We start from the raw sequence: 8,223 nt of genomic DNA, 5'->3' as shown, positions 1-8,223 counted from the left end.
GACTCCTTTATGTTGAAACAAGGTTTTTCCAGAAGTAATTATGATTGTTGTGTATACATTCGTACGCTTCCTGGAGGTGATTATATTTATCTTCTATTGTATGTGGATGACATGCTTATTGCCTCTAAGAGCAAGGTGGAGATAGATATGTTAAAGGTTCAACTTGGTAAAGAATTTGAAACAAAAGATTTGGGTGCTGCACGAAAAATATTAGGCATGGAAATTAAAAGAGAGAGATCAAGCCAAAAATTGTTCTTGAGCCAGAACGGGTACATTGAGTGTGTTATTGAAAGATTTGAAATGAAAAATGCTAAATCAGTGGTAATGCCGTTGGCTCCACATTTTAGGCTCTCTGGTAAACAATCTCCCACAACAGCAGAAGATAAGTCAAGCATGGAAAATGTACCTTATGCTAGTGCAGTCGGTAGCCTAATGTATGCTATGGTATGTACACGCCCAAATATTTCACAGGCAGTAAGTGTTGTTAGCAGGTTCATGGCAAACCCGGGTAAGGCACACTGGGAAGAAGTCAAGTGGATATTAAGATACTTGAAGGGCACCATTGACACAGGTTTATGCTTTAGTGGAAAATCATGTCAAATCAGCGGCTTTGTTGATTCTGATTATGCTGGTGATCTAGATAGAAGACGTTCTACGACTGGTTATGTATATAAAATACATGGTGCTCCGGTTAGTTGGCGATCGATGTTACAAGCTACAATGGCACTATCTACTACGGAGGCTGAGTACATGGCAGTAGCAGAAGGGGTGAAAGAAGCACTGTGGCTAAGGGGTCTTCTAGATGATTTGGGGTTGAAGCAAGATGGTGTGAATCTGAGTTGTGATAGTCAAAGTGCAATTCATTTGGCTAAAAATCAGGTTCATCATACTCGTACCAAGCATATTGATGTAAGATATCACTTCGTGCGCGATGTTATAGAGAAAGGTAACATTTCTCTTATAAAAGTAGACACAGATGAAAACCCTGCTGATATGTTGACTAAAGTAGTGTTAGGAAACAAGTTCCAACACTGTTTGGAATTGCTCAATATTGCTTCATGTTAGGCAATACATGGAGAAATAGAGGAATTACGATTGGTTTGACCCTAAACAAGGGTACGTAGGCAGTCATTGTAAAATGATGCAACCAGATATGAATATCACACTTTGATCGTCCAAAATTTGAGTAGATTTCAAATTGTGAACGAGGTGGAGAATTGTGAGGGAGATAGAAAGAAAAGGAAGGCTAAGTGTTATTATAGAAAAGTTTTATTTCTATCTGTTGAAATTATAGCATATAATCACTATATAAACGTTTGTAGAATTTCAATTCAATCATCATCAACAATAACAACTACATTCACATCTTCTTTTCATATTATTATTATTATTTTATTTTATTTCCTTTTCTCTTTAGTAATTATATAGCGAGTGCATTATTGTGAGTAGTGTTCAATTTCATATTACTTTGTAGTTATTAGAAGTCAAAATTCCGCTGCAGTTTCAAGATAGAATGCAAGTTATCTAAATTGAAAAAAAAAAAGACAAGAGTCAAAAAAGAATTTTATTTTATAATATAAAAATTTTAAAAGGGAACAAATCCTGATTATTGAACTCTTTTCTATTCTTTAAAAAAAGAACAATCTTATGATTATGGTTATTCGGTTAATTTAAAAAAAAAAAAAAAAAACTTATGAGATATGAACAGATTAAATAACACATTTGTCATCATGTAAAAGAAGGAAGACATAAACATTTCTTCATATTATTAGGGAAATTTCTTTTGAGTTGTAGTGAGCCTTTGTGTCCTTGTCTATTGCTACGCCGAAGTCCTTATTCGTGAAAACAAATAATCACTAATTATTTTCGAAAATTAATGATGCTCCACTAGCTCCCAAATCCTAATTTAATGCAAATCTGAATGATGAATGGACCGAATTTAAACACCCATACCCAATGATGTATCTACCCCCGGCCGTGGTCCCAAATCATAAATGTCATCATGCCCTCCTTCAAGTATTAACTAAGACCAACTAACCAGACAAGAAAATTATGCAACCCCTCCCACAAATTCAAAGTTCTCGGATAAATGAAGTGGATAATATATATCAGTGTTTATTATATTTTGCTGAGCTTGGCAAAAAACAATTCTACAAACTTGTTGTGTCTTCAACTTAAGGCTTATCATTATTATTTTATTAGCTAATAGTTATCACTTATTACTAGTGGTGGATGTCATGGAGAGCACACCATCCTAACTCGATAAAGAGGAAAATCTTATACCATCCCAAGTCCCAACCATTTCTTTGTGGGCAATATACCCATTTTTGTGCTTAATAAAGTGTAAGGTTCTCAAGGATAAGGTTAAATCTTGAATAACTGAAAGAAAATGATGTCACTAGGATTGATTTGGTAGGAGAAAAGAAAAATGATTTGGATCTTCTAAAATTTGAATTTTATTTTAGGGAATAAAGTGTAATTTTCTATTCTTGAATAGTTTCTTTTTCATATTTATTTTTGATCCCACCTATGAAATAAACGGTGAGAGATCACTCTTTACTCTCTAAAATAAAATTTAAACTTTAGAGAATCCAAATTCAAATAGGGGGAGGGAGGGAGAGCGGGTGTTAATTAGGGAATATATATAAAAACATGCCAAGTCCTTAATAAAAGAAATCCCACTCTTTTGTTTAAAGGTAGTCTTTGGAAATAGGAAATTAATCATTCTTACAATTATTTAGGATGTGAGGGAGGGTATTGACCTGATCTACCTATTTTTCCCAAGTCTTATTTAAATGGACAATATAGGCCTTCTACATGCAACGTGTGGTCCCCCATGTTTAGCCATTTCGTTTTCTTCTTTCTACTACGACTTTAATAAAGGGTTATGGTACCAAAAGTGAGTAACTGAAAACTCAATCTCAAACGAAAACAACCACAAAAACGAATAAGGAGGCAATAACGCTTTAAGTATCCCTTACGTGTAAGTAAGCGTTCTTTGGAAATATGTCACCTAGTTTCACTGAATTTTGTGGTTTAATTCAATTTGAATGTTGAATAATGATAGATATTTGTTGGAAAAATTAACTTTGAACAAAAACGTAGACAAAATGGCCTAAACTTAATTATCGCGAGCGAGATGGTAATATACTTAATATAAAATAAAAGAGTGTGAATATAATATTATCATTGAATATAGTAGATTAATATATAACATGCTGCAACCTTCAATGAAGGCATCAAATCTAGGGTACACATGGGGTGCTATAACAGAAAGAGTTTGGTGTGTAATTCTATTGACTAACCTATATGAAACTCAACGCTCTCATATCATCATACCTAATTTCTCTTGAGCTTGTCGGGGGCACTCACTGATTAGGTATTTATTTATTTATTTGTTTATAATAATGGTGCTATCTGACTAGAAAATTTTAATGTGGTAATTTACACTTTATAATTGCGTCACGAAATTGAAAGGAAACAGTGAAAGCAATATGTCCTAATAGAAAAGAATCTTACCCCCAATATTTAGAGAATAGTGCTCTTTATTTTTATTTTATTTTTTTCAGTTTTTTTTTTTTTAATTATTACGTACAAGAGTTTAGTTTGGGGGTAAATTAAATGTCTCTCGTTAGGGCTGTATTTCCACATCTGATCTATAATTTATGGATATAATTTGAACTGTCCTCTAATAAAATCAGATCATGAATATCATATTTGTATTTACATGCAAATTCAATTTATATATCCGTAGATCCTTACAAAATAATAAATAAATAAATAATATGTTGTATTTATATTTTATTTTAATTAATAATTATTATTCATATATATTATATTTCTTTTATTATTTAAAAAAAAATTAGCTTAACAAGATTTTAAAAATAAATACATTTAAAAGAGTAAAAAAAAATTTATTATAATGAAAAAATAGGTTTTATTTTTTAATATATTTTTTGTTTTGCATATTATCTGATTCATAAATATAAGGATCGAATTCGATCATATCTTAGAATAAAAGTGCGAATATGAAATCTGATTTAATTTAATGAGTTTAGTACGGACAGATCAAAATTTTAGTTATATTTAATCCGATCTGCAAATATTTATTTTTCTAGCTAATCAGAATAAAAGAGGCATCTCAATTTTCTTTAGAACCTTTGGTTAAATTACTTATTTAGGTTGTATAGATTTAGTATTAGTTTGGATAGAAAAAATAAATTTTATAAAAAATAAAATATTTTTATTAATTTTTAAACATGCTTGGATGGATCTTAAAAAAAATATATACTTTCATTAAAAAATATTTGTTTTTTTCTAAAAACTAACGATATCTTATTTTTAAAAAATATAAAAGCAAAAGACGTTTTTAATATTTAAAAACTTTTTTTAAAAATCTATCTAAATCTAAAATAGTTTTTGTCTATTAAAAAGGTTTTTTTTTTTTAATAAAAAATATTTTTTAGAAACCATCCAAGCGTATCCTTAATTTTGATACCATTTGTATATATAAAAAAGGGTTAAATAGGATCTTGGTTTTTATGGTATAAGTTGAAAATTTTTTTTGTTTTTAATTTTTTTTGCATACAAAATCATCTCTAAAATTTAAAAACCAAGTTTTAAAATTATCTTTTTCTTAAATATTAAAATTTTGGACCAAATTATCCATAACAAAAAAATTATAAAATAAAAATAATAAGACAAAGAGAGTGTTTCTGCTCCTACGAGAGGGGAAGGGAAGAAGAAGAAGAAGCTGTCCACGATCCACCTCTACCTCCGCTTCCGCTGTCAGCTCTGTACGATTTTGGTCCTTAAGGTAAGGACGATTTTAAAACCAAGTTAAATCTTCGGGACGATTTTGAGTGCAAAAAAAGGTTGAAGACGAAAAAAATTTCGACTTATACCTTAGGGACCAAAATTATACTTAACCCTATAAAAAATATTTAAAAAATAATAAAAAATAATTTAAAATAATTTATTTTATATTATTTAATTATTATTAGAATAATTAAATAATATTTGTTGAGTTTGAGAAAAGCAACAATAATATTTTGATGATGACTAAAATTATAATCTTGGGTTGAAAGTTCTAAAAAAATTTGTGATATGTGTGTTTTGTGCAAAAAATCAAAAACAGACCCAATTACAAAAGTCAACATTCACTCTCTTTTCTAGCCCGTTTTTATTGTGCCTTAAACTCCAATCAAACACTCACTTCTCTCTTCTAATTGTTACCCACTTAAATAATCTTAAATCAAAAAGTTAAAAAATTTTACAAGCAAGCAAAGAAAGAAAAGCTCAATTTATAGTTCCATCAAAATAAAAATGATAATCACTAAAATCCAAACAATAAAAAAGAAAGAAGAAGAAAAGTTAGAATAAATAATATTTTTATATTTGTACTACCATTCTAACTTATTGAAGTTGTCCTCCTCCTCCTGCATGCACAATTTAGATAAGAAGAAGAAAATAAAAATTGTGTGTATTTCTGTTGTAAATTAAAAGTCACATTAAAATTTGGGGTCAAAGAATGAATTAATGGCTCAGATTGTTGAAACAAAAAAAGAAGAAAAATCAGTAAAATAAGGATTCAAGCTAACCTTAATTACTGTTGCTATCATATCTCTTCTCTATTTTTCTGCTCTGAATTTTGATAAAGAATAACAAAATTAAATGTGTTCAACTAAGTTCAAGTTTTAAAAATTTTATTCTTATTTAAAAGGGTAAAGGCCAGAAATTGGAACAAGAAAAGTGAATACAGTATTTGGATCCTCATAGCTTTTGAGCTTAACCTTCTTCTTCAGGGGCGGAGTTAGAAATTTTTTGGGAAGGGCGAACAAAAAAAATATAAGTTAAGAAGAGAGAAAAATTAAAAATTAAATGGGGGCTAAACTAAACAATTAGAGGCTTGGGAGGGGCCATTACCCTCTTTTCCATCCGCCACTGTTCTTTTTTTTCATGGTTTTATATTAAATTTTATGTTCTTTAATTTTTATCTTTCTTCTTCTTCATTGTATTCACAAATCTAATTTATATATCCGTAGATTCTTACAAAATAATAAATAAATAAATAATATGTTGTATTTATATTTTATTTATATTTTATTTTAATTAATAATTATTATTCATATATATTGTATATTTTTGTTAAAAAAATATTAGTTTAACAATATTTTAAAAATAAATATATTTAAAAAAGTGAAAAAAAGAATTTATTATAATAAAAAATAGATTTTATTTTTTAATAAAAATAAATTTTTTAATATATTTTTTATTTTTCATATTATCTGAGAATAAAAGTGCGAATATAAAATCTGATCCAATTCAATAAATTTAATGCGGATCAGATTGAGATTTTTGTTATATTTGATTCGATCTACAAATATTCATTTCTCTATAAATTTAATGCGGATCAGATTGAGATTTTTGTTATATTTGATTCGATCTATAAATATTCATTTCTCTGACTAATTAGAATAAAAGAGACATTAATTTTTTTTAGAACCTTTGGTTAAATTACATGTTTAGGTTGCATAGACTTGGTGTTACTTTGGATTGATTTATTTGAGCAGAAAAAATATTTTTTATAAAAAATAAAATATTTTTATTAAGTTTTAAACATGTTTAGATGCATTTTTAAGAAAAGTACTTTCATTAAAACAATATTTGCTTTTTCTAAAGCCAATAATATCTTATTTTTAAAAAATGTAGAAACAAAAAATATTTTTAATATTTAATTTTTTTTTAAAATTTATCTAAATCTAAAATAAATTTTCTCTATTAAAAAAAGATTTTTTAAATAAAAAAATATTTTTAAAAAACTATCCAAACATATATTTAATTTTGGTACCATTTGTATATATAAAGAATATTTAAAAATTAATAAAAAATAATTTAAAATAATTTATTTATATAATTTAATTCTTATTAGAATAATTAAATAATATGTGTTGAGTTTGAAAAAAGCAACAATAATAATTTGACTATGACTAATATTATAGTTTTAGATTGAAAGTCCAAACAATATTTGTGATGTGTGTGTTTTGTGCAAAAAACTAAAAACAGACCCAATTATAAAAATTAACATTCATTCTCTTCTTTAGCCTGTTATTATTGTGCTCTAAACTCTAACCAAACACTCACTTTTCTCTTCTGATTATTACCCACACGAATAACTTTAAATCAAAGTTAAAAAATTTCAAAAACAAGTAAAGAAAGAAAAGCTCAATTTATAATTCTATTAAAATGAAAAAGATAATCATCAAATTCAAACAACAAAGTAGAAGAAAAGTTAGACGTTAGTGCCAAAAGTAAAAATTAAATCAAATATTGAATCAAAAGAAAAATTAGTATAGTATTTTCGTCTTTGTGCTACTATTCTAGCTTGTTGAAGTTGCCTTCCTCCTGCATGCACCATTCGAGTAAGAAGAAGAAAATAAAGGTTGTGTATCTCTACTGTAAATTAAATGTCACAATTAAAATTTGGGGCCAAAGAATGAATTAATGGCTCAAATTGTTGAAACCAAAAGAAAAAGAAAGAAAAACAGCGAGGTAAGGATTCAAGCTAACTCTAATCACTGCTGTTATCCCATCTCTTATTTGTTTTTCTACTCTAAATTTTGAGAAGAAGAACAAAGCCAAATGTGTTTAACCAAGTTTAAGTTTTAAAAACTTTACTCTTATTTAAAAGGGTAAACGACTAGAAATTGGAACAAGGAGAATGAACACACTGTTTAAGTCTTATAATTTTTGAGCTTAACCTTTTTCTCTTTTATGGTTTTATATTGAATTTTTCATTTTCCAGTTTTTATCTTTCTTTGTTTTTTATCAATAGAAAAAGGCATTAGATATCAGTAAAAGCCGTTAAGAGAAAAGACAAAAAGAGTATTCATGGAGAAAAGTCAGAAAATTATTTCAACATCTTTTGTATATATTTCTGCTTTGTATTCATGATCTTGAAAGGATTCTCTTGTTATGTTAGGTGAACACTTAGTGGTTAAAAGTCTAGGCAGTGTACCTAGCCAAATTAAGATTAGGTAGAAGTTTGGTTTGTCCTAACAGATAGGATTGGGTATAGTTTTAGGAAATTGGTTATTGTAATATTTGTGAAAGATAGTGAAAATTCCACCACAGTTATGATGGAGAGTGGATGTAAGCCATATTGCATAAAATGGTTGAATCGGAATTCATTCAATATAAGACAAAATAAAATTATCTCCTGCA

This window comes from Arachis hypogaea, chromosome 13 (assembly GCF_003086295.3).
Source record: "Arachis hypogaea cultivar Tifrunner chromosome 13, arahy.Tifrunner.gnm2.J5K5, whole genome shotgun sequence".
Lineage (NCBI taxonomy): Eukaryota > Viridiplantae > Streptophyta > Magnoliopsida > Fabales > Fabaceae > Arachis > Arachis hypogaea.
This window is presented reverse-complemented; position numbering follows the sequence as displayed.